Source organism: Homarus americanus, unplaced genomic scaffold, assembly GCF_018991925.1.
Source record: "Homarus americanus isolate GMGI-L3 unplaced genomic scaffold, GMGI_Hamer_2.0 scaffold22250, whole genome shotgun sequence".
Lineage (NCBI taxonomy): Eukaryota > Metazoa > Arthropoda > Malacostraca > Decapoda > Nephropidae > Homarus > Homarus americanus.
In genome coordinates, this window is record NW_024741189.1 from 5945555 (window position 1) to 5972905 (window position 27351).

Genomic DNA, 27351 nt, shown 5'->3' on the forward strand with positions numbered 1-27351 from the left:
TCAATACATCATTATGTCACATCATCTCTTGTGTTGGTCATGATCGTTCTCTGTGGTCAGCTGGAGGGGCGGGGAGATAATCAACAAAACCTGAATTATCAAAGGTTAGAAGGTTAGTTGTGAGAATGGGATGGGGGAGGGCGGAGGGGGGGGTCAGGGAGGGGGGAGATACAATTAGCGGTGATATAGTCATGGCCCATATATTGAAACCATCTTTGTATGCTTATTAGGCTGAACCAGTTAACTACCCGTTCATATTAAGAAGTTAAGGTAAAAACCCAACTTGACAATCCACATTCTTCAATCCTCCCTTCAGTTAACACTAGACGAGAGGCCAAAATACCGCCTCGGAAATTCAATGAGTCGACTGTAACCAGATACGTTCCTCTGGTCCTTATTTGTTGGAATTTAATTAATGTTATGATGTTTAAGAATTCAGATCTTGGTTGTTGTGGACGTTAGCCCAGTGTTGGTGGTGAGGCCATGTAATAATAATAATAATAATAATAATAATAATAATAATAATAATAATAATAATAATAATAATAATAATAATAATAATAATAATAATAATAATGATAATAATAATAATAATAACAATGATAATGATAATGATGATGACGATAACTTCATCACCTATTATCGCCTCCAACGCCTTCTGAGCAACACAAAGAACCTCTACATAGTTCCACCAACCTTTCCTGTTTTGTGTCTCATCTTGTCATTTCCTATTTCTCTCTGCATAGTTCTCAGGCTGAACTTGGTCTACTCTCTCTTTGTTCCTTCACGTACCCAGACTACACCTTCCTCTCTCTACTTCCCTCAGTTCCACATCAAACTGTCACCCTTGTTCGGTATTCCTCTATGGTGTAAATCCTAACCTAACCTGATCATTCCAATGTATTCCTAGTTTTCTTCTCGGGTTTTTTCCTCAAACGCTTTCTAATAATAATAATAATATTAATTAATAAATCTCATATAAATACTAACCATCTAAACTTTCTATAACAAGTCATTAGAAAGGAACACAGGTGAACAAATTCTCTTCATTATAATTAACCACACCTGAGATTAAAATTAACCCAAATATTAGTATTTCAAATAAGTGGAAAGGACCCGAATACCATATAAATAAACACCAGTAAATAAACCTTGCATTTATTACATCATAAAAATCGAGTATGGTCATAGAAGAAAAAAATTATAATTCAATTGACGTTTACAATCTGACTAAAAAACGTGAACAATGAGATATTAAATTATTTTTATATTCTTCTCTCTGTCTCTCTCTCCATTTTTATTTTGTGTAAAGTTGAATCTCACAAAACCCCAAAATTTCGGTGTAAATTATATGCGATTTATCTCTCCCATTTGAGCGTGTATAAAATTGATCGATTCTCTTCAGTACTGTGATTTCCTTTTGGTAATAATGAGCCTTTCTTTTATGCAGCTATAACTTATAAAATTATGTACAGCACTTCATGTTAAATTTTAGGATTGTTGTAGCGTTATGATACCTTTGATTTAACATGTCAATACTGACTTCCATAATTACTGTTGATGTGCTAAAAATAGTCACGGCCACACCTAAGAGCAAACTAATCACACTCAAGAGAGCATAACGTACACACACACACACACACACACACACACACACGAGTCGACTAACCTCTTGGCAAGTATTTACTCACACCGAGACAGATATGGAGGCGGCGGCACCGTGATGTACAGCGCCCATCAACTGTTGTAAGTGTCACACGCCATTGCTCCTTAATGGCAGCCCATCTTAAGCGTCGGTCACGGCCGATGGTACGGGATGAAAGTTTTATTCGTGCACCAATGGACGGGAACATTCTAAAACCGCATACGGTCCATACTGTTCTTTTATAAGCATGGTTTCTTCGTAGCTCATTCTTTTATTTGTATCTGGTTGTTGTAGTTTTTGTTTTTGACTTTATTTGGTGTTGCTAATCACAAGTTGAAGAGGAAAGGGATGTTGGTGTACGTGCTCGGAAAAACACGAAACAAGAAACGATGAAACTTTTATTTGTGTTTTAACTTTCCAGCTTTTAATAGAACACTTATTCGTATTCAATAATGATAAAAACTAGATGTGTTAATACAATTAAACACGTTCGTCTTATCTTTACGTCCGCTACGGTCCTCGTCGGTACACACAATAGTCCCCGTAACAGAGAGGAAGAAAATGTACTTGGTGATCGTTTTCTATAAATACGGCAGCACAAACTTCCTCATTCCTGGGGCGCCGCGTCCCGTTGTAGCAACAAAAACATACAGTCAATTTGCTATGAGAAACACTTAATCTCCATTATCAGTCAATTACCTAAAAAGTGCGAGTCATGTGACACTGTAGACGGACAAAGAAACTCTAGTTTCTATTGTCGCCTTCATCATAATTGACTGCAGGATGTTTTAGTGTAATAGTGAAATATAGTTCTATGAGAAATAGTTCTGAGTGGGTAGAAAATGAATACAAGGCAGGTGAAGTTAGTTTTGTGTTCATATTTCTTAAATAACTTAATTATTTTGAACAAGAACGCGTTTCATTCACAAGGCTATCAAAGTGTTTATAGACAGTGGGAGAGTCTTTAAAGAAAATATGTACCTCTGTCTTATAATTCGTTCTGGTATCCTTACTACTTATCAAAGTCGCCCTATTGATTAAGGTGGAAGAAAACTGTACAGCAGCAGTACGCGCCTTGGCAGCTCAGAAACAATTATTGGTTAAATTTACTTTGTGAAAGGAGTTTATTATAAACCGTTTTAATGGTTTTAATGACAATAATATTAGCAATTGCTTAGAGAAGCAGTAGCGGAAATAGTAGTAGCAGTAATATTAGTCATACCGCTCACTCAAGAGATTAATTAGTAGTAGAAGTAACATAAATGCTACTAATAACAGTAATATCAACATTGATTGTAGCAAAAGGAGCGATAGTAGAAGCAGTTGTACAGCTGGGGACAATAATTCCCTGAAGAGTGTTGTCAATACCTGCCATACACTCAGAGTTATGCAGGTAAGGCACATTGGTATTCTGAAAATTATTTTTTTTATATAAAAAAGTTTTTTTCATGTTGTTATCCATGACAATAGTGTATAACGTTCACTTGTCATATAGAACGATAACATATATGACCCAGAAGTACAGTAAATGTCAGATATTGTCGTGTCGGGAAAAACTTTGCCGTAAATGCACATGTCGACAGGTACAACAGATCTTAATACACCCTGAGGAAAGTTAATGTTCTGCGGGAAGAATGAGTGTGTGAGAAGGAATTAAAGAATGAGAGAGAGTTGCAATTTCTCATTCCACCTCTCTCTTTGGTGTGAGTGTGTGTGTGTGTGTGTGTGTACGAGAAACAGGCAGGTCAATCAGTGTATGCTCTCAGCTGATCCATTAATGAAAGCAACTGCCTCAACCAATTAGTAGCCTGAGGCGTGAATTACGTGCTTGTTGTCGACCAATTAGTGATTAGCCTTCCAGGGGTCCCTTGTGAGACGTGCATATCAACTGTGTTAGCTGAAGGCGTATTAAAAAACAGTGCTTGATCTTTGCCTTCTTGATTAGTTTGTGTTTTATGTAACTAAATAGTTGTTAAAGAAAGAGACAATGAACATAGTTGATATACATTATATTATCAGTAGAAATATACCACCAAGTGATTGAGGCAGGCGATAAGACGTCTTTAAGAAACAAATCGAAGAAAAATTGGGTGAAAACGAAAAGAAAACAGAAAAGGAAGTAAATAAATAGACAATGTTGGACCAGAACGGGGAAAAAGTCAATTTTTGCCACGACCCCCACTTCACCTGTCAGGGCCCCGGGGGGCGGCGGGCGGCCCTGTAAGCTGACGGGCTCGGGTAAGCCGAGTCTTATACGGCTGCGGCTTAGACTACACCTGTGGGGAGGCGGGGAGAAAGGGAGGGCCGAGGGCTCCACCAACGGCTCCCGACGCCAACGCCTCTCTCTCTCTCTCTCTCTCTCTCTCTCTCTCGCCAAGCATACAGGCGACCGCTTCTCACGGCAACGCTGTGGGTCTTGGCCGTAAGTAACGTATAAAAGTCGTGCAGTCCGGTATATATACTGCCCTTTCTACACTCGACAGCATGTATCGTAAAAATCCACTTGGGCCACGTCACGTACTCTCCGGCTCGCTACACTAAGTACCTGCTCTCTTTGTAATGTAAATACTCTCCTTATGTCAATAACCTGATCTGCACGCGATGTATGCATGTATCTCCCTCGCCAACGCCGTTCACTGCACGCGCCCACGTGGAGTACACACGTTCTTCGATACGCCGTTTAAGCTTCTCCAAGCTTGTTTGCGCTCGACCACGGCTCCCTGCTCCCCTCAGTCACGCACTGAGCATCGCCCTTAACAATCAAAGTGAACTTTTTAACACTTGTGCTAACAACGACACGCGCCCCACCACTTCCTAGATCATCATTGGCCCCGTCCTTCCATCACTCCTAGAGCCGTTATACATCACCCAACTCTTATTGTCACCCTCACAACTGCACACCATCATATCTTACAACAAGAGTACCTAAAACAATCTGCCTTCCGAAGTTTCCAACAGGCCAACTGTACTATGATCACTCTCCTCCCTAGTTTACATTGCATATCAGATTCACGCCTTCACAGCGTCTCTTCACTGTTCAGGTTTTCCAAATGTTTCAGCTTAGTACAACAGAGTTTTGTAAAGTAAACAGCAAGACGTCTACAGGGCCCTCTAGAGTGAGTGACCTTCAGACCTTTACCGTTCTGTAAACATTTCTGTCCACAGGAACACGTATAGACAGAGATAAACACACACGCACGCACACATGCACGCACGCCCTTATGAGATAAAAAAGATTCAGGACAGAGAGAACAACATCACGTACTGACATGTAAGTACACAGAACTGATCAGCTCGGCCAGAATCAGTACAGCACTGCATAACATACAATGGGTAAGAGGATTATAAATTGCCACTTCTTTTTCTGCTCATTTCTGGTCCTGGAGAAGCCTAACTCAGTCAGCTTTCCTTTTATTCTATCTCATTAACTATCGATATTTATAATCAACTACATGTGTATAGCTCGCTACTATAATTAGTCCTTATGGCTCCTGTATAATGACCTTCTATAACACCTATGCCGTGATATAACCAAACAATCCTTGGCTCAAGCCGGCACACAGTAGCTGACAACTTAAGAGATTCATTGGCTAAGGCAGAGACGAAATGCCAAGGAATCTGTCAAGTTCACCAGCTAAGGCAGATACGAAAAAGTTTCGCGACTCCCATGGTTCAATGGCAACGGCAAACAAGGCAGAGAAATGGTAGCGTCGTAGAGTAGGTAGATATGACCCCGGGCTATGTCAGAACCCGACACTGCAATGCGATTTTTTCTTTTATTCGTATTCTTTTCCCCCGCTCGTATAAGCTTCAGGCACTTCACTCCTCGAACTTCTTGAGTTATCCCTCTGCATTTTTCATGTCCGTTTTCTTCTTCGTTCATAATTTTCCTTTTTTCTTTGTTTTTCCAGTACTTTAATATTTTATATTTAAATTATTCCTCATTAATTGTCACTAAATTTTACTATTATTTCATAAGTAACATAAAACCCATGAGCTGGTCTCGTTTTCTAATATACAATCAGTTTTCTTTTATTATTTCCCATTTTCTTCCTACAACATTTTTTTCTGAGAAAAAGGAGAGAAAAGGAAAGCAAGAAAAATAGAGAGAAAGAGAGAGAAAGACTGATAAACTGTTTTACGCCTTCTGAGTTTGTTCTCGCTTCACTCGCTCCTTTATAAATAGACATGACACTGCCGTTTTCTGTCTACAAAAGTCACAATTATTCACCCACTTATTATTTCCCATAACGAGGAATAAGACGCTACTAAGTACAACAGTCTCAGTGCAAATTTGACGGACGCCATCTTGACAACTTGGTCTTTATATTATAGAAAACAGGATCCATATTTATAAAGATTCGAATTCTATATTTGTTTTCCGCCATTGGAGATACGAGAGAGTATCTAAGCTTATTATTCCATCAAGAACAAAGTCGGACAATATGACGCTAATATTGTACTGAGACTCCACCCTAATTACATGCGTGTTCTTATTCTTATTTCAAGGGAGAAAAAACATACGAAGAACTTTTAAGAAACGAAACCTGTCTGTAGAAGTATTTTCAACTTGGCATCTTATTTCCTATGTTCTGCCATCTTCCCCGCCGCCGCTACCGTTAGCCATAACTACCACCCCCACTCCTAACTACCACCACTATTCCTAACTACCACCGCCACTTCTAACTATCACCGCCACTGTAACTACCACTGCCACTCCTAAATACCACCGCCTTTCTAACTACCACCGCCACTTCTAACTACCACCATCACCACTCCCAACTACCACCACCACTCTTAACTACCACCGACACTCCTAACAGCCACCACCACCACTCCCAACTACCACCACCACTCTTAACTACCACCACCACTCTTAACTACCACCGCCACTTCTAGCTACCACCACCACTCCTAACTACCATCACCACCACTCCTAACTACCACCACCACTCCTAACTACCACCGCAACTCCTAACTACCAGCGCCATCAACATACACTTCTACCGCAATTACTATTCACCACACCACCACTAACAACATACAGTACAACCACCAACACTGTACCACCATTGCAAGCACTGCCAAAACCACCATCACCAACATACCACCGTCACCAACACGCACTATCATCACCAACACTAACGCGCACCACCATCATGCAAATACCACCACCACCCTCACCATCAACACACCACCGCCACTATCACACAATACCACCAGCACACCATCACCAGCACCAGTAACAATATCCTCCTCTTCTCCCTCACACCAAGTATAACATTCAAGTGGTTCTCGTCTGCCATTCTTCTTGTTCTTGTTCTTCTTCTTCTTCGTCTTCGTCTTCTTCTTCTTCTCTGCCGTATTTATCATCTTCTTCCCTATAACTACATTCGCTTTCAAATCTCATACAAATTTTCTTGTTACCTTTTTTCAGTCTCTCTCTTCGTCTTTGTTTCCTGTATTTTTCGTGTTTATATTTATATTAGTTTTGATCTTTTTTTTTTCAATTTGTTACTACGTCTTCCATCTCTCTCTCTCTCTCTCTCTCTCTCTCTCTCTCTCTCTCTCTCTCTCTCTCTCTCCCATATCGATCGAGCCCTCTCCCGATATCCAATACTGCTACGAACTGTGTATTGATCTAGAGAAAAGGGAAAAACGGTGGAGAGAGAGGGAGGGAAGGAGGGTTATGGAGCTGAGGGGGAGAGAGGGATAGAGAGAGAGGAGGTGGAGAGGGTTATGAAGTGGGGGGGGGGGTGGGGGGTGAAGGGTTAGAGGCTGAGAGAGAGGGAAGAGGAGGCAGATGGGTTTGTGTGCGAGAGGAAGGAAGAGGGAGGGGGAAGGGATGAGTTAGGAGTTTGAGAGAGAGAGAATCCCAAAGTTCTGAAGCAATAAGATATGACAGAAGAGCAAGAATCACACCTCACGCCATACTTTAGCCTGACCTCCCCTCTCTCCTCACGCCACACCTTACCCCGACCTCCTCCCGCACCTCACGCCACACCTTAGCCCGATCTCCTCCCGCACCTCACGCCACACCTTAGCCCGATCTCCTCCTGCACTTCACCTGATCACACCTGAAGTTAACTCATGACTTGTCACACAGTAATTTACATAAGGTAACATAGACGTATACTATAGGCGACTCCTTAGCCATATAAGTGTTAAATAAGACACAAATACAGAGTCATCGAAAAAGAATGTCCAGAGTTTATTATATAACCATTTAATTTATGGACATTATTTTTGGATGACCCTGTATATATAACCAAGTTGATTACTAGTATGCAAATTACCTTCTCCTAGCGTTACCTGGAGGTTAGGTTAGGTCAGGTCAGGTCAGGTCAGGTCAGATCAGATTAGGTCAGGTCAAGTCAGGTCAGGTTTAGGTTAGGTCAGGTCAGATTAGGTTAGGTCAGGTTTAGGTCAGGTTTGGGTTAGGTTAGGTCAGGTAAGGTTTAGGTTAGGTTAGGTCAGATTAGGTCAGGACAGATTAGGTTAGGTTAGATTAGGTTAGGTTTGGTTGTTAATGATCAGGTAAAATACGCTAGGGTGCCTATTCTTCAGGTGATCTGTTACGAGATATACAAACTGTATTTTATCATATCAGTGTTGGTCGCGTTGTTTACTAATGTTTAATAAATACTAGAGCGTTATGTATTGCCTAAGTCTCTTCCTATCTTTCTTCCCTCCAGTTTACATCCTCCACCCTCCTCTTCTTCCCTCTTTCAATCTTCCGCTATGTTATCAGTCTTCCCCTCCCACCCTCTTAACACACACACACCTTTGGTCCCCTATCAACATATTCTTCATTCCCTCATCTCTTTCTGCTTTTCCCTTTCATAATGCCAGCGCCTCCCCTTCCATACTTTCCCTTTCCCACGCTTCCCTATCTCCCATTTCTCCCTTTTCCTCTTTCACTTTCCTTCGCTTTCCTTTCAATTCCTTCGCTTTTTTCTTACGTCTCTCCTTTCCCATTTCATTCCCCTTCCACAACTTTCCTCCAAGTCTTCCTCTTCCTTCTTCCCCTCACTTCCACTCCCTCTCTCAGCCTCTCCCAAAATAAGAAGATTTTCCGCGTAGGTGGGTAGGTAACTTAGTAGGTGGGTAGATGGGTGGGTAGATGTGCTAGTAGGTGGGTAGGTGACTTAGTAGGTGGGTAGATGGGTGGGTAGATGTGCTAGTAGGTGGGTAGGTGACTTAGTAGGTGGGTAGATGGGTGGGTAGATGTGCTAGTAGGTGGGTAGGTGACTTAGTAGGTGGGTAGATGGGTGGGTAGGTGTGTTATTAGGTGGGTAGGTGACTTAGTAGGTGGATAGATGTGTGGGTGGGTAGGTGTGCTAGTAGGTGGGTAGATGGGGTATTGAGTGGGTGGGTTAATAGGTGAGTAGATGGGTTAGTAGGTGGGTAGATGGGTAGGTAGGTGGGTTAGTATATGGGGAGGTGGGTTAGTATATGGGCTAGTATTTGGATAAGTGGGTTAGTGGGTGGGTTAGTGAGTTGTGAGGTGGGTTAATGGGTGGGTAACTGGGTTAATGGGTGGGTAAATGGATTAATGGGTGGAAAGGTGGGTTAATGGGTGGGTTAGTAAGTTGGTAGGTGGGTTAATGGGTGGATAGCTACAAGCCTTTTCGCTCTAGGTTTCGGTTAGGTTAGGTTAGGATAGGTTAAGTTATTCTAAATAATGGCAAATAAAGTTATTATAGCTTGTTATCTGACTGAACGAATTTAAAGAATGATCTAAATTATACTAAAAATATAGAGTAGTTTTAGATGGTAGTCAATAATTTTTTAGAGTTTGGTTTCGTAAATAAATAAATTAAAAATACTAAATTAAGGTAAAAAAATCTGAATAAAAGAATTAATAAAAAAAATGTATACAATGAAAAGAGGTACTGAAAGCAGTTTATGTGAATGAATGAATTGGTGTTTTAAATTAGAGTCAAGCTAATTAAGTAAAGCTCGTTTTAATGAATGAATATATTAAAAAAAGAATAAATTATACCACAAAACAAATTAACAAACAAATCTTGTTTACGTAAGCGAATGAATTAATACTAAATATAAAAAAATGTGAATAAATAAAAAAAAATAATAATCTTGATCATATGAAAAAAGAACAGGATGTTTATAGTAAATAAATAAATAAATTAAATCTTCATTGGGTATAACCTGTAGTACCACGATTAAATAAAATTAGATGAATGTATTACTACTTTATTGTGTTAATTACAAGCCGAGTTTGGTACATATTTGTTGTGGTCAGTTTGTTTAACATAGGACTGTGACTAAACTATTTCATAAATACATTTTCCAGAGTTAATTACGACATCAGGTACTGTGATTATATTATTTATACCTTGACTGGATCACATGATTATTATGCATCCCTGTTTATTTCACCTGATGATTTTGAATACCCTAATTATTCTAAACTAATCTACCTTAATCTAATCTAACCTACCTTAACTTAACTTAGCCTAAACTGATATAACCTAACCTGACATAAGCTAACTTAACCTAACATTACTTAACTTAACCTAACCTAACCTAACCTTAACTGACATAACCTAACCTAAGTTTAACCTAACAGAGCATAACCTACCCTAACGCCCCTCAGATAGCATTAAGATGTTTAATCACCAAGTAAATTAAACTGGGGAGATTAATCGTAATGTGATCCCATTTGGCTGTATAAAGGAAGTATATACTGTAAATAAAGACCAATTATAGTCTAAAACATCGTGAATGATACAGTTAAGGACCTTGAAATTAGCTAAAGAACAAACCGTATTGATAACAGACATGTCTATTTAAATGACTGTCGAATTTCCTGCCGTACAGTTACCTGGATGTTAATTTAAGTGACACCTGTGACATATGGTGATACAAGAGTCACTGTTCTCTCACCACAGTGTGCACGTCTATATGGAAGTGATAAACACACTCACGCGCACACACACCAGGGCAAGAGGGGACTATAGTTGGTCTCCAGCGGCGGGCGTCGATATCTGAATTTATTTTCCAATTCTCGCTTGCTTCGTTCCTGGATCAATAAGCAACCACGGGAGCTCAATGTCGGGGGGGAGGGGAGTAGGGCAGGGGGAAGATGGGGGTGGGGTACGAGCCCATCCCACGCTTAGGGGGGAGGAGCAGCAAGCAGGACGGAAGGGGAGGACAGGGAGCGGCAGAGGCGGTGGGGTATATGTGAGCGGGTCGGGTCGGGAGGAGGAAGCTACTTGGTGGTGGTAGTGGTGGTGGTGGTGGTGATCTCAAAGCGTCGGCCAAAAGCATCACTGACCACTAGTGACGCCACTTGTCCCTTTATTCTTGTATGTTCTAATGTTCGAGATGGAAGAACGTTTGTAATACGAGTTCGAGTCTTATCACAAGTTTAACGCCATTGTGTTACTCAACTTTGGGAGACATTTAACGTAGCAATTCCTGAAAATCTGAACCGTGGAATGATAAAGGTCACCATATGAGCTTTATTCCGCCAGTGATTTAGGTTTGAACTTGTCTGTGTATTAAACTCTCTCTCTAAATAAACTTTGTGAACCTTAATCTCGTATTCATGACGCCACAACCACCTGAGCCGAGTCTGGATTTACAAGGATATACGAACGTTAATTTTTGTCCCGTAACGAAGGCTTTAAACAGGGGTATTACTGTCTGGTTCATAAGATTTAACGTCAAGATAACGCCCACAAAGATGCCAACATAATAATAAGACTCAACGTTCTGGAGGGAAAATTAAGGTACGGAACTTGGAATGTGCGGGGTCGGGTTCACAAAGGTTGTTACGGTAAAGTAGTTCTTGAAATTGAAGATGTAAGAATGCACCTGCGTTCCTGATTTGAGCTAAAGCATAAAAGCAAGGTATAAAAATAGCATCAAAATTACACAGCTAATATTTTGCTAAAGTTTCTCCACCTTACCGTCAACTCTAAACAGGTGCTCAGCGAACGTATGTAGTTAAATTAATCTCTCAATTTACCTTTGATGCAATATTTAGTCGTTAATTTTGTGCTTTATGTTAAGTCAAAGAGCAGATGGGACACAAACTTCTTCAGTTATGAGGAATATTCGTCTTAAGAATCTTAGTGAATCCGCGCAGTGGCCTGTGGCTGTCACGCTGCGCACGAGGAATCAAACATGTAAACAGCTCGATGATGGATGACGAGTGAGTGAGAAAGTATAAACACGGCCTCAATGACCGCTGTTCCGGCCTCCAGCTGAGATATCAATTAGACAGGTGAAACATTGGATTGATTACTTTATCTGGAATCTTTTATTCATTCAGAGAAAGCGCTAGAGGTGTGGGTGTAGGTGGAGAAAAGATTTCACATGTTAACATTACACAAAAAACGGAAATCGGCAACAGTGTACAGTACATTATTGAGTAAAAATAAATTGTTTTCTTTTTCAACTGTGACGCAATAGTACAGGTATAATTACAGGTGGAAATATTTCAAAGAGATTACAGTGCGCGAACACTAATTTGGATCAAGGTACAATGTTAGATCATCCCATACACACACAAATAAAATACAAACACATTATTTCATCAGCATGCGGTTGAATTTATTCGATATTTCACACTTTTCCTCAGTTGTTCTCAGTTTAAAAAAAGGAGAAAGTTTTTCCTGGGGATGTGTAAGAAATTGACCACGACTGTTAAGGCTACTAAAAACAAGTGGAAAATGAGAAAACAACTTTTACCGACTCTTTACAGAGATTATATTTAACCTGGGCTTGGAGAGGTGAGCATTTGAACACAAGATACACACAACCATAAATACAAAGCAAACAGAGACCAATCAGGTAGCAAACAGCAGTGGCAGCACCAGGGCTCTGACGCATCGATAAACACCTTCCTGAAACAAGACGTCAAATAAACAGTTCGTCTTTGTGAGGATGGGAAGTCACAAACAACAAGAACGAACGAAATTGACAATAAAAAAGAAAAAAAAAGAAAACAAAACAAAAATTACTAGAGTCTGTCCTTGGAAATTAGTATGAGAGGATGAGATTAGTGGAGGGAAGGTAAGGTGGAGGGAAGGGAGGTAAGAATGGAGGGATATTTGATCATAGGTGGTGTCGAGCGAGGTGCCGCGTCTCCGCTATTATATTGATCTGGGGGAGGGCGCCGCCAGCCAGCACCACCAGACCTGCGCCCTGAACCCACGTCGCTGCGGCCTCTGCTACTACCGCTGGGGGGGGGGAGGAGGAGGTGCTGGGGGGAGGGTACGAGGATTGGGAAGAGCCCCCCCCTCTCTCCTCCCCCCTTCCTTTCTCCCTCATATCCCTCCGTCCCTCCCTTACCTCCCTTCCACCCACTCCTCCCACATACACTCTTAGAATCCTAGTCCCCCCCCTCCCTCTCTTCCCCTATCCTACCCCCATCCCTACCTTCCCCTTACTTTCCCTCTCCCTTTCCTCCCTTATTCAAACCTTCTACCTACTCTTCCCAAATACTCTTTCTCCTTCTCTCACCTATCCAATATCGTCTCAATTTCCCCTCGCTCTCTATTCATATTCTCCTCATCCACCTCCTCCTCCACCTTCTCTTCCCCTTCTTCCTCTTTCTTCTCCACCCTCGAAGTCATTGATCGCTAAGAATGGGTTGGCATTGTGTTTGTGTGAGGTGGAGTTGACTGATTTGGAATACAAGAATGAAATGTATCCAGAGAGCATTAAATACTGGTTTCATGATATAGTTACGCATATACAAATATATACATCTACATTCATGCGCAGCACACACACACACACACACACACACACACACACACACACACACACACACACACACACACACACACCAAAAAACAAAAACACAGTCAAAACACACATCTTACAAACACAATAAAACAAATACACAGACGCAAACACAAATGCACAAACACACATCCATCTCCCTTGGTCGTAACCCATCTTAAGCAGCAGAGTGAGTTGTGTTACGACAAGAATCTGCTAACTTGGACTTACTGAGAACTCGTGGATACTTATACGTGTGGGGGAAGACGATGGCCAGATGACCCAGTCCGATAGACCTTCTGCAGGAGGTGGAAGACGGGGCGGGAGGAAGAGGGAGGGAGGAAAACTTGGTGTGTTTTAGATGAGTAAAATTTTTGAGGATATAGTTAGACTCTCTCTCTCTCTCTCTCTCTCTCTCTCCATGGTAATCATAGTTATCAGGTTAACTTTACCCCAAATTCTTCCTGTATTTTCTTTCACGATTACACGATTATAACCATAAGCAGAGGAGGTTAATCAGTTTGGATAAAATTTGTTTAGAAACATCAGTGAAATTATAGAGTTAGTTCAGTAAATTGTACAATAACTTCCATGTAGTGATTATAAAGATCCCAAAGGTGTTTTAATTTAAGATAAAAATAAAAAACAATAATTAAATAAATGTTTAAAATTGGTTATTTATGATTCGCTTTAGAGATCATTATGAAGCAGGATGGTTCTATGGGTTCGAACCTGGTTCATCGCCAGCTCGAACACGACAGTAAATTCAACGTCAAGTCCTGTTTGTGTGGTAGGTGTGGAGGGGGGAAGGGAGGGGGTGAGAGATGGAGGGGTGGATGATGCGGGTGTGGGTGGATGGGTTGGGTGGTGAAAGGAGGTGTGGGTGGCTGGAGGGGTGGTGGGAGGGAGGTGTTGGTGGATGAAGGGGTGGTGGGAGGGAGGTGTAGGTGGATGAAGGGGTGGTGGGAGGGAGGTGTGTGTAGATGGAGGGGTGCAGGCAGGGAGCGTGGGTGGATCGGAGGGTTGGAGGGAGGGAGAGAAGGAGGACGATGGAAAGGAAGAGAGGATGGATAGAACGAAGGAGGGAGGGAGGAAGGAAGGGCAGGAGAGAGGGAAGGTAGGAAATAACCTCTTATACACACACACACACACACACACACACACACACACACACACACACACACACACAAGGTCGTGGAGTCTCAGGCCATAATTTCAAAGTCTCGGGAGATAAAAATATTCTCTGATTTCTCGCCCGTAACTGAGATGAACACACGGCAAGTCGTCTCTCTATAATTTCGACACCATACTTGAGTCGTCAACATGAAGCTGCATCTTTACGTGAGGTCCTAAGATTAACACTCAAACTTACGAGGAAAAATAATTTCATACGAAAGTTTGAGAATTTGGAATCCGGTACTACAGATTTCACTCAGATTTTCCCAGAGAGAGAGAGAGAGAGAGAGAGAGAGAGAGAGAGAGAGTTACTGGCTTTAGTTCGGACATGCATTGATTCTCACTCGCTGGTCCAACAAAGAAGTCCATTGGATACGCCATCAATTAATAAAACATTCACTACCTTATCTTTAGTCAATACACAGGTGACATCACAACCCCGATCCAAGAAGTATCGGAATATCGGTATAACCTTAATTATTTTACTTAAAGATATATCGGTGTTAAATAAACTGACATACGTGTTAAGTACGTAGGTGATTTCCCTTTGGTGACCATTATAAGTGGTAGTTATATATGGTGGAGATAATTATAGTGTATTTTATATGGTAATTGAATCAGTTCTCTTTTACGTTAATACCAAGCATACAAAGTTATCATTCTCTCTCTCTCTCTCTCTCTCTCTCTCTCTCTCTCTCTCTCTCTCTCTCTCTCTCTTCCTATAACCTAGACGCCGTTTCTCACAGAGCAGAAGACTAAGCCATGCAAAATCTTTGCCGGACACTCAACTGAAGATCGGTTTATCGCCAAGCCAATATTTGCCGGCCTTCTCAATTTATGAATCGCGTCCGGTGTGTGTTTGCCGGACAACGCGACTGCTGTTTACTGACTCTGGAATCTTGTAAAGTGACCTCTTTATCGCTCAGTGAATGGCCCCGGGTGTGTGGCGACCGAGGAGAATTTTGATGTTATTGTAAGCTGTATCGTACTGGTTCCTTTGGGTGGTGGAGGGAAGGAGGGAAGCTGGGGAAGAAGGAGGGAAGGAGGGAAGCTGGAGGAAAAGGAGAGAAGGAGGGAAGCTGGAGGAAAAGGAGGGAAGGGGGAAGCTGGAGGAAAAGGTGGGAAGGAGGAGGAGAAGGAGGGAAGGAGGGTGGGGTGGTGGTGGAGAAGGAGGTTGGGCAATTGTGTAGGGTGACGAAGGGAAGGAAGTTTGGGTGGTGAAGGAGGGAAGGTGGGATGGGTGGTGAAGGAGGGTAGTTGAGGGAAGTTGGGAAGAAGGAGGGGAAGGAGATACTAGCTTGTATTTCAGTTGTGCTAGTAATTGTTATTAGAGGGAGGGTGGTGGAGGGAGGGGGGTGGAGGAGGGTAGGGTGAGGGAGGGTAGGTGGAGGGAGGGTAGGGGTGAGGGAGGGTAGGTGGAAGGAGGAGGTTAGGTGGAGGAAGGAGGGTAGGTGGAGGGAGGGAGGGAGGGTAGGTGGAGGGAGGGGGGAGGGTAGGTGGAGGGAGGGAGGGAGGGTAGGTGGAGAGACCTAATGTGTGAAAGTTTTACCGTTTCAACGAGAGCTTCAGCGATCAACGAGGTAAGAAACAAGATTTTCAATGATTAAATAAACTTCCAAAGGCGATATTTTTTTATAGTGTTTAACGACGAGAAGCTTTTATATGAACTTAAGGACGCAAATAACGACGTTCAACGACTGATTAACGGCCATCCCAGTATGGCTGCAAGACGACATTGGTGGGATATTGATTTCCAGAGTGAAGTCTGGTTCAGCACTATCCTCGCCCCTTCCCCTCTCACCCCCCTCCCCATCATTTCTTCATCCCCTCCTCTATGCTCCCTCCCCTCCCCTTCTTCCTTCCCCCTTCCCTTCCCCTTCTTCCTTCCCCCTTCCCCTTCCTCCCTATTTCTCCTCCCCTCTCCTGTATCCCCTTCCTCTCCTCATACCGAGTTCCCCTTCCACTCTCTTTTCTCCTTCCTTCCACCTCCCTTTCCATTCTCTCTTTCCCTTTTCTCCTTTATTCCAGCTCCTGTTATCATCTCCCCTACCTCATCTTTTCCCCTCCTGCTCCACTCTCCTTCCCTTCAACTCTCCTCTCCCCTTTACTTATCTCTCTCTCTCTCTCTCTCTCTCTCTCTCTCTCTCTCTCTCTCTCTGCCCCCTCCCCCGTCTCTCTCTATTTGCCCTCGTTATCCAGTAAATTAATTTAACTTTCCCTATCCCTTCCCTTCTATCCATCTACCCTTGTCATACTAAGCTTTATTCATTTTTTTTCCAATCCACTCTTTCATTTTCCCTCTTCGTTTACATATTCATTTCTTTCTTTCCATCCATCCATCCATTTACAAACAAAGGCTTCATTTACAATTTTTTTTACAGTTATACCCTTTTTGGCTTACATATTCTCTTCTTCCTTATTTATCTTCCTTTACGCTTATCACTTCCTTCGTTGACACCTTTCTCTTCATCATCATCATCATCATCACTTGAGTTTTCCATGTTTTCTCTCTTATTATCCATTTTGACCACTCACTCTCACTCTCACTCTCACTCTCACTCTCACTCTCTCTCCCTCTCTCTTTCCATATACACCTCTCCCCTTCCTTTATTTACGCCCGCTCTTTCATTGCCACTCACTTATCTCTGTTATTCATCCCCCTCTCCCCTTGTATCCTCATCATATTTATCTCTGCCTCCTAAACTTTATCACCCCCTCTCTCTCTCTCTCTCTCTCTTCTATTTGTCTAGTGGTTCCACATTCGTTTAGGTTGCCACTTTGTAATTACGCATTTATTGTTTCCTTTGTTGTGACCTCTTTCTGTATTATCTACCTGTGTCTTTATGATCATTTTCTGCTTAAGTTTCCCCTCTGTCTAGTGACCATTTTCTTTCCTGTGGTTTCTTTGTTTTCCTATTTTTTTTTGTCTGTGTCAATCATTTATTTATTATTTTCTTTCTTTCTTTGTAGACATCACACACACACACACACACACACACACACACACACACACACACACACACACACACACACACACCAATCTCTCTCTTTCTCTCTCGTGTGGTGTATCGAACAACTGTAAACTAGAAATTAAATAAAAAAAAATAATAATTACGAAATGTACGTCTCATAAATTCCTCGTATGATCTACCATTTCCTTTATAAACAAATGCAAAGCTTAAATAATCTAATATTTTTTTATTAACAATTTGAACGTTTAAATTTTATTTGAAATATTTACAATATTTTTCACTGCCAATCGACGATCCAGAAATTATTTGGAAACGAATAGAATGTAATGGCTTGGATGTCAACGCAGTGGTGTGAACGCCTTAAGTAGTGTGAAAACCCGTAAACCCCGTGAACGTCCGTGAAATATGTAATCGTGACATGGTGTGAAAGTCCACTCTGGTGTGAACGCTGGAGGAGAGCCTGAATGCCTTTGTAATGAGTTGAACGCCTCGCTTAATGAAATACAAATATGGTATTCTTGGTCCAACAACCGTCTCAGATGGAAGTAAGACGCCTCGACAATTCAGTGAACGAGTGGGACTTAATACACACACACACACACCTAGACGTTCAAAGTTAGCGCACCACGTGAAGATTTACACCTTAATTATTTCACCTAATGATTAAACAGCCTAACCTAACCTAACCTAACACACATCGACGTTGACAGTTCTCGGATCACCTGAAGGTTAGCTCTCCCACCCGGTTATTTCATCTGATAATTACACACCTATGCTACCTGGGGGGGTTAGGGGGTTAGCTTTAGGTTAAGTTAGGTAAGGTTAGGTTAATAAGTTAGATTGTTAGATTATATAAGGTTAGGTTAAGTTAATTTAGATTAAGCAAGCTTTAGGGTGCTGAATCTTGAGGTGAAATAGACTGTGGGCATAGTAACTTAATTCAAATAATCAGTTTTCTTTGATTTCATTTCATTGTCTTATATTTCATTAACTTAGAAATAAATACACAAGTGTAAGTACAAATCTAAGTAACGAAACATACACTTATTACTTAGAAATACATATTTAGTCATAACTTTATTGGATGTACAGTCATGGACAAAATTCCCTGAACACTTGGCAATATCTGGCATCTACATCTGGGTTCATATATGTGAGTCATTTTATGTAATAACGGTTAATTCAGTTCATTTAACACCTTTCCCTTACTCTTAATTCCTCTGATATTCATAGTTATATTTTTACTCTGATTTCCGTCTTACGTAAACAGCAAAACCCTATTATATAACCCTTACCATAATAACAATGCCAGGATGAACAATCAACGGCGTCTGGAACAACCATTCCCTTTCTCAATGACACGTCCATAAACCTACGACTACAACGCCAGGCGAACGATCTCCTACCTATTTCCTGCAGTGGCGTTCCCTTATGATACGAGTATGAGTCCTTATTGAGAGAGAAAGCCAAACGTATCTTTCACTTCCATTAGAACTCTCGGAGCAAGACAAGACAATACTTCCCTTTGTCGGTAGAACCCATTGTCTGGTTACTTGTGTGTGGGAGTCTCACCCTCATTGACCGAAGGGGTATTATACTCTGTTGGCCCGAAGCCTCCAGTTTATCCCAAACTTTAAAACTAGAGCTTGAAGGATCTCTCTCTCTCTCTCTCTCTCTCTCTCTCTCTCTCTCTCTCTCTCTCTCTCTCTCTCTCTCTCTCTTATTGATGCAGAACAGTCGACTTACCACCCAACAGATAGTATTAGTCACAACAGGCAGCTATCAGATAGAACAGAGAGCTTCCAGACACAACAGACAGCTCCCAGACACAGCAGACAGCTCCCAGACACGACAGACAGCTTACAGACACAACAGACGGTTCCCAGACACAACAGACAGCTCCAAGACACAACAGACAGCTTCCAGACACAACGGACAACCCCCAGACACAACAGACAGCTTCCAGACACAGCAGACAGACAGACTCCCAGACACCAGACAGCTCCCAGACACAACGGACAGCTCCAGACACGACAGAGAGCTTCCAGACACAACAGACAGCTCCCAGACACAGCAGACAGCTCCCAGACACGACATACAGCTTTACAGACACAACAGACGGTTCCCAGACACAACAGACAGCTCCAAGACACAACAGACAGCTTCCAGACACAGCAGACAGCTCCCAGACACAACAGACAGCTCCCAGACACAACAGACAGCTTCCAGACACAGCAGACAGCTCTCAGACACAACAGACAGCTCCCAGACACAACAGACAGCTCCCAGACACAGCAGACAGCTCCCAGACACGACAGACAGCTTACAGTCACAACAGACAGCTCCAAGACACAACAGACAGCTTCAGACACAGCAGACAGCTCCCAGACACAACAGACAGCTGACAGACACAGCAGACAGCTCACAACAGACAGCTCCCAGACACAGACAGCTCCACACACAGACAGCAGACCCCAGACACAACAGACAGCTTCCAGACACAGCAGACAGCTCCCAGACACAACAGACAGCTCCAGACACAGCAGACAGCTCCAGACACAACAGACAGCTCCCAGACACCAGACAGCTCCCAGACACAACAGACAGGGACACACACCAGACAGCTCCCAGACACAACAGACAGCTCTAACAGACACAGACAGACAGCTCCCAGACACAACAGACACAAGACAGCTCCCAGACACAACAGACAGCTCTCTCAGACACACAACAGACAGCTCCCAGACACAACAGACAGCTCCCAGACACAACAGACAGCTCCCAGACACAACAGACAGCTCCAAGACACAGCAGACAGCTCCCAGACACAGCAGACAGCTCCCAGACACAACAGACAGCTCTCAGACAGCAGACAGCTCCCAGACACAACAGACAGCTCCCAGACACAACAGACAGCTCCAAGACACAGCAGACAGCTCTCAGACACAACAGACAGCTCCCAGACACAACAGACAGCTCCAAGACACAGCAGACAGCTCCAAGACACAGCAGACAGCTCCAGAACAACAGACAGCTCTCAGACACAGCAGACAGCTCCCAGACACAACAGACAGCTCAAGACACAGACAGTCCAAGACACAGCAGACAGCTCCCAGACACAACAGACAGCTCTCAGACACAACAGACAGCTCTCAGACACAACAGACAGCTCCCAGACCCAGACAGACACAACAGACAGCTTACAGACACAACAGACAGCTCTCAGACACAACAGACAGCTCCCAGACACAACAGACAGCTCCCAGACACAACAGACAGCAGACACAGCAGACAGCTCAGGACACAGCAGACACCAGACAACAGACACAGCAGACAGCTCAGACACAGCAGACAGCTCAGACACAGACACAACAGACAGCTCCCAGACACAACAGACAGCTTACAGACACAACAGACAGCTCTCAGACACAACAGACAGCTCCCAGACACAACAGACAGCTCCCAGACAAAAGAAACAGCTCCCAGACACAACAGACAGCTTACAGATACAACAGACAGCTCTCAGACACAACAGACAGCTCCCAGACACAACAGACAGCTTCCAGACACACACAGAGAGAGAGAGACACAAGAGACAGAGACACAACAGACAGCTCCCAGACACAGAGACAGCTCCCAGACACACACACAGAGAGAGAGAGAGAGAGAGAGAGAGCAGTTTAGTTACAAGTGAATGTATTTCTTTCATACATTTTCCTTTTTTTTATCCATGTTTTATTTATTTATTTTTAGTTTTCTTTATGAAGGTGTTTGCCCACCATTCATTCAGCGAGTATCTCCAACAAATAATAATGTCGCAACGAGTCGTATTATTTAAGTGCATTACCCTTAAGTTTCTTTTGTTTTTTCTCTTACGCGCGTTATTGGAATTTAAAGGCGTCGAGGTATATTTCCATCGCGTTCTCTTATTTTAACCACAATTGCGTTCACTCTTTTCACTATCATTGCGTCATTTTGCCTCAATTGCTTTTTTCATATTCTACAACTGCGTTCTTTTGTTTTCCCGCACTAGACAGGACCCAGATACGACAAACAGGTGAATTAGACAGGAAAGACAGGACGTAAACGAAACACAGACAGGAACTAAACCAAACAGCAGACGGGAACTAAAAAATACAGTCTATTATCAACAGGATTCTCTCTCTCTAGGTTATTTCTATCTCTCTTCTTTTCTCTTTCGCTTTATTTTCATACTTTTCGTACTGTGTGGTAGTAGTGGTGGTAGTGGTGGTGGTAATGGTGATGGCGGCGACGGCTGCGGCAACTCCTTCGGCGACGGTGATGGCAGTGGCGGTGGTGATGGTGGCAGTGGTAATGGTGGTAGTGGTAATGGTGGTGATGGCAATGGTGGTAGTGGTAATGGTAGTGATTGTAATGGTGGTAGTGGTAATGGAGGTAGTCGTAGTGGTGGTGGTAGAAGTGATGGTAGTGACAACAGTTGGTGAATATTTTCAGAAAAAATTTGACATTTATTCATAGGTTAAAACAAGCAGTTGGTAACTTGTGCCTCAGTCAAACAGTTTCTCCACCTACACCTGCAACTCCACCTGGACGTTCACCTACACCTGCATCTCAACTCACACTCACCTTCAACAAACATCTCCAACAAATTCCGTCATCAAAGCATCTCCAACAAACACCAGAACTATCTCCCTCAAACACCAGAACTATCTCCAACAAACACCAGAACTATCTCCCTCAAACACCAGAACTATCTCCAACAAACACCAGAACTATCTCCCTCAAACACCAGAACTATCTCCCTCAAACACCAGAACTATCTCCCTCAAACACCAGAACTATCTCCCTCAAACACCAGAACTAAACACCAGAACTATCTCCCTCAAACACCAGAACTACAAACACCAGAACTATCTCCCTCAAACACCAGAACTATCTCCCTCAAACACCAGAACTATCTCCCTCCAACACCAGAACTATCTCCCTCAAACACCAGAACTATCTCCCTCAAACACACTTACTCTCTCTCTCTCTTTATTATCTTGATTCTTAATGACTCGTACAACAGCTTTTGTTTCCCGTAAGATTTCCATTAATTGGCTCATGTAAGTTACGACACAAAGAAAACTGCAAATACCGAGGGAATACAAAATAGCTACTGAGAATTGTTCGTAACTTGATGTGTTTATGTGTGTGCTCTCTCTCTCTCTCTCTCTCTCTCTCTCTCTCTCTCTCTCTCTCTCTCTCTCTCTCTGGTTATCTCTCTCTATCCATCTCTCATTCTTTCTCTCTCTTTATCTTTATCTCTCTCCCTCTCTCAATATCTCATTCTTATTCTTTCTTTATCTTTATCTCTTAATCTATCTCACTTTATCTTTAACTCACTTAATCCCTCATTCTTATTCTTTCTCTCTCCGTATCTCTTAATCTATCTCTTTTATCTTCATCTCTCTCTCTCTCTCTCACGCTCTCATTCTCATTCTCTCAATCATCCTTCCTCTCTCTTTCTCTCTCTCGGTTTCTCTTCATTTCTCTTTCATTCTTCCTCCTCACATTATTTAATTATTCTCTCAGAAGACTACTGGCTGTCTTTCGTCCTCTCAAAGGGTGACAAATATTATTTTCCCTTCAAAAGGAAATCTCAATTGAATTATATTTCCCTCTAAAGGCCTCCCTAACAGTTTTTTCCCGGCGGCATGAGACTCAGAAAGGAAGTCTCAAGTAAGTTATTTTCCCTCTCTTTATGATTTCTTTAGCAATTTGTTCCCCTAGAGAAATGAAGTCAAGAGTGATTTTCCCTCTTTTCCTAACATCCTTCGTAATTTTTCCCATAAGAGGAAGAAAGTCGATTTATTTTCCATCTTTATGACGTCCTTAGCATTTTTCACCAAGAGGAATAAAGTCATGAGTTAGTTTCTCCTCAACTTAATAGTATTTTTTTCCCATAAGGAAGAAAGTAGATTTATTTCCCCCTTCACGATGCCCATAAGTGTGTTCATCTTAAAGGGGAAGAATGTCCCAAGTGATTTATAGTCCCTCTTCATGACGTGTAGAAATAATAGTTATTTCTTCCCCCTCTTTGAAAAGTAGTAAGACTCAATGCGATTATTTTCGATCTAAAGTATTATTTCCACTAAATAAAAGTCTCCCGAACAAATTTCCCTAAATAAAAGTCTCCCTAACAAGTTATAGGACTCCCAGAAAGGATCGTCTTGCCATCAGGAAAGTCCTCTTGCCTTCCTCTATCTCGTTCTCGTCCTTCTCTTCTCTCCGTCTTCCTTTTCCTCCTCGTTTTTCTCTCTTCCTTCTTCACAGCTTCCCGTTCTTTCTCATCCTCTTCCTCCTTGCCCTTCTCCTTCCCACGTCTCCCGTTTATCTTCTTATTTTTCTCTCTCTCTCTGTCCCATAATTTTTTTTGTTCCTTTCTTCTTTCGTCGTTGTCTTGTTCCACCCTTTCTTCCCTCATATTTCTTATTTGTCCTATTCGCTATCTTTTTATCCCATTCCATTTTCTTTCTTACTCTCAATTCATCTTTCTCTCTCTCCCACTCACTCCTCTTCACTCCCAGCATCATCTTAAACCCTACTCACCGCTCTCTTCTTCTCTTCTCCCTCCCGTCTCCTCACCTCTCTTCCAACCTTCGTTCCTCTCCTCGTCATCTCCTTCCTTTTCCTCTCCCCTTCCCTTCCTCTCATCTCCCCACTCTCTCCACCCCTTTCTTCCCTCTTTCTTATTCTTCTCCACCTCCTCCTCCTTCGTTCCTTCTTTCTTCTCCTCTTCCTCCTCCTCCTCCTTTTCACCTCCCTTCCTCCTCTCCCGTCAGCCAACAAGGGGCCCTCCTACCCTTGCTTAGCCCCCATGCTTTGCTGAAGTGGTCTGTATTGATCCGTTATACCAACTGTGCTGCCGAAGCATGTAGGGGGAGGGGGAGGGCACGGGAGGAGGCATGGAGGAGGAGAAGGAGTAGGAGGAGGAAGGAGGAGTAAGAGGAAGAGGGGGAGGTTTAAGAGGAGGAGGGGGAGGAGTAAGAAGAGGAGGAGAAAGAGGAATGGAAGAGGAGGACTGTAAAGAGGAAAAGGAAGAAAATAAAAAGATGTGATGTAGGAACAGAAAGATAAGAAACAAATAATAACCAATACAAAGGGATGGATAAATAAGGATGGGGCAGATGACGAGAAGAAGAAGAAGAAAAAAAAAATGAAAATAGTTAAAAATGGAGAAAGATAAAAAAACTAAAGAAAAATGTAATAAAAGAAAGAAACAGGAAGAGATAAACAAAGACAAAGACAAGATAAAAGCAAATATATAAATAGAAGATGGAAAAGAAAGGCAAACAAAAGAAAAAAATGTTTAACAGGAATGTAAAGAAATCTACAGAGGCCCCAAGTGACACCACCTAAAGAAGAATTTGATGACGACAATAAAAGAGGAATAATGATCTTGTTATGTGGTGATGCTGGGGACGGGAGGAAGGTTCTAGGAAGGCAGGCAAGAGGAATACCAATTGTCATAGAGAGGAAGAAGAAAGGACACTAAAAAACGAGAATAAGATCATAAAAATACATGAAAGGGATACTTTACAAGAATAGGTGGATGGATGGATAGATGGATGGATGGATAGATGGATGGATGGATGGATGGATGGATGGATGGATGGATGGATGGATGGATGGATGGATGGATGGATGGATGGATGGATGGATGGATAGATGGATGGATGGATGGATGGATGGATGGAAACATAATTTTTAGGGAAATTATAAGGTCTATTATTCATATTATATGTACTAGGGATTTGGGGTCAATAATTTCTAAAAGATATTCAGTACCTGATAATATTACTAGGAGATGGTGATAATATTTAGTTATAATAATAATAATAATAATAGTAATAATAATAATAATAATAATAATAATAATAATAATAATAATAATAATAATAATAATAATAATAATAATAATAATAAGAGATGTACTTTGCTTCACATATTGTTTTAATTATGATAAAAATCTAAATGTAGTTTTCGGCACCTGAATAAAGAAGTAATAGTTACTTGAATAGTAGCCGTGGTAGTAGAAGAAGAAGAAGAAGAAGAAGACAACATCCATTTTACCAACACAACAGCCACTCAATGTAAACATTCTTGACACGTCCAGACAACCTCCACCTTACAGGATCTGGAGGTCCAATATACACCAACATACGGACGTTCAACTACAAAAAAATAAAAAAATAAAATAAAATAAATAAAATAAAACAAATCATACAGCGAGAAAGCTAAAGAATCTTAAAGCAAAATGGAGGCCATAAAGCCATTTATCTGCATGTCGTAGTTTCATAGACTCAACTGGAAGCGTTCTCACAGTCTGAAGGGAAAATTTTACCATACGATCATTTGAGAACTCGGAGTCCTGGATATTTGCTTGTCGGGTTGCTCCCTTTCCCATGTCCGTCGATTCATCCTCCCGAGGAAGTCAGATGCTGTCCCCTAAGATGGGTGGGCCGTCTCTGAGAGCTATAAACTTCCTTGGCCTTTCGACTAAGGTAGTGAGCTACTTTATGGTTAATTTATTCCGTCATTTTCTTTAGTAGGGACTTCAGATTAAAGTATTGTATTATTCGTTAAGGAAAGTTCCCTAAATTTTATATTCACTGTCTTAAATGTACGGCTTTGCTCAATTTGTTATTGGTAATACCTAAAACTAGTATATTTGCCCTTTTCAGTGTATTGAAGTCCTAAAATTTAAGTCCTTGGCGTTAACACTATAGTAATTACCTTAAGACCTAAGCTATAGTCCTTGACCAATGACCTCCGCACTCTTTGAGTCCTTATATACCTAAAATCCCTTAAGATTCGTCCCCCGTTTTATTCCAGTAACTACCTAAATCTAGAGCTCTTGTCTCTTTCACAACAGTAACCACCTTAAATCAAAATCTCTTCCCTTTTACGAAAGTCGTCACCTAAAACTAACAACAATAATCTAATCGAATTTGTTTTAAACTTTTCGTCCCCTCAGTGGCAAAAGGTACCTAAAAACTAGTCATTTTAGGTTGCATTAGAGACCTAAATCTATAGTCAACGTCACCAGGCACCTAAAACTGAACCTTTCGTCCCTTTTACGACACCAGGCACCTAAAACTAATGTTCTCGTCCCCTTTATACGACACCAGGTACCTAAAACTATACTTTTCGTCCCTTTTACGACACCAGGCACCTAAAACTAATGTTCTCGTCCCCTTTATACGACACCAGGTACCTAAAACTAAACTTTTCGTCCCTTTTACGACACCAGGTACCAAAAACTACAGTCCTCTTACCTCTTAGGTGGGAGTATCCTCTTAAAGCGTCACTCTTTGGTCCCTTCGACTTTGGTCTTCCTAAGGGAATACGATCAATGTTTCCTGCGCTATAAAATTCGTCCCATGTATTCTAGAAGGAAAAAGAGAAAATATTTTAGTAAGTATTTGTGATTTGTTTTTGTTTTCTTTCTGTAAACCGTGGATAGGAAATGAATGATAAAAAGGAATAAGGAACACTGTATAATAAAAGAGGAGGAAGGAGTAACATATAATAAACAAAGAAATTACATAAAATTGAATAATCTTTTTTAACGTTTTCTTGTGCTTCTTATCTTTTTGTAACGTAAACGAAAATGGGAAATGATAATAAATGGAGGAACATACTCATAAAAAAAGGAAAAATATAAGGTTAACTTTGTGAGTATCTATTTTCTTTTCATATTTGTGACGTAAAAAGTAAGTAAAAGAAAAACGATCAAATGAATAATAGACAATAATAAACGGGATTTACAAC

At 41.7% G+C, this 27351-nt stretch overlaps 1 protein-coding gene across 1 annotated transcript in view; it reads left to right on the forward strand.

The window, feature by feature from the left end:
- Positions 1 to 27351, forward strand: part of LOC121875785 (protein tramtrack, alpha isoform-like) — a 235643-nt gene that overhangs the window by 37840 nt on the left and 170452 nt on the right. The window lies entirely within an intron of this gene.